Here is an 884-nt window from a genome sequence, read left to right as displayed (position 1 = left end):
TCACTGATCCCTCATTTCCAGCTCAACATAACCTGTAAGAATAATTTTTAAATAGTGAAAAAATATATTATTCTCCTACTACTGATCTGGAAAAGAAAGAACACAATTATACATACAGGGTGAACTTCACAAATCCAGCATACCTGAAACTGGACAGGTGCCAAAGTGGTGGGTTTTCCAAAATAGTGAAACTGAAGGTAAAAAAAAAGCAAAATGATGCAGAGACCACACTGCATTAAAACCAATTCAGGGATGAAATATCTGTAGTCCTAAGTAACAAAGGTACCAACTGGGGCGACGCAGCTGTTAGGCCGACGAATGATTCAGATTCAGATCGCTGTCTCGAACCGTCATTGAATGCTCGATTAGTGAAGTTCATCCTTGATTTGTAAATGAAGAAGAATTAGTCTTATTCTAAATAAAAGCCGTATGTCACTTTGGTTTTCTTTTGGACTGTCAAATTAGGCGGCTTGAAGATAATTAGTAGTAAGTCATGAAACTTGAAAATAGAAGTGAAGAATATCCAGACTTTGATATTATTTGTGATTTATATTGTTTCGAATTATTTTAAAATAGGGGGTAAGAACCTGTTATTAAACATTTAAGTGAAGAAACTTATGATTTTATATATCTGTATTTCATATTCTTCTCTTGAAAGATATGTTTGTCCTTTTTTTCATTTCTGCTGCAATTTTGAACTTAGAAAAGATGATAATACATGATAAATAGAAATAATAATAAAGTGGGTAATTCCAATATTTGCTGTCACGTATTCCTTGATTTACGAGCATTTTTCGTTCCATTAGTTGATAAAGAAAAAAGGCTTTAGGAGTCACGCATGCACTCAGGACCTTAAGAGCTTTTGTGTGATGGTTATAAGTTCT

This window comes from Penaeus monodon, chromosome 23 (genome assembly GCF_015228065.2).
Source record: "Penaeus monodon isolate SGIC_2016 chromosome 23, NSTDA_Pmon_1, whole genome shotgun sequence".
NCBI lineage: Eukaryota > Metazoa > Arthropoda > Malacostraca > Decapoda > Penaeidae > Penaeus > Penaeus monodon.
This window is presented reverse-complemented; position numbering follows the sequence as displayed.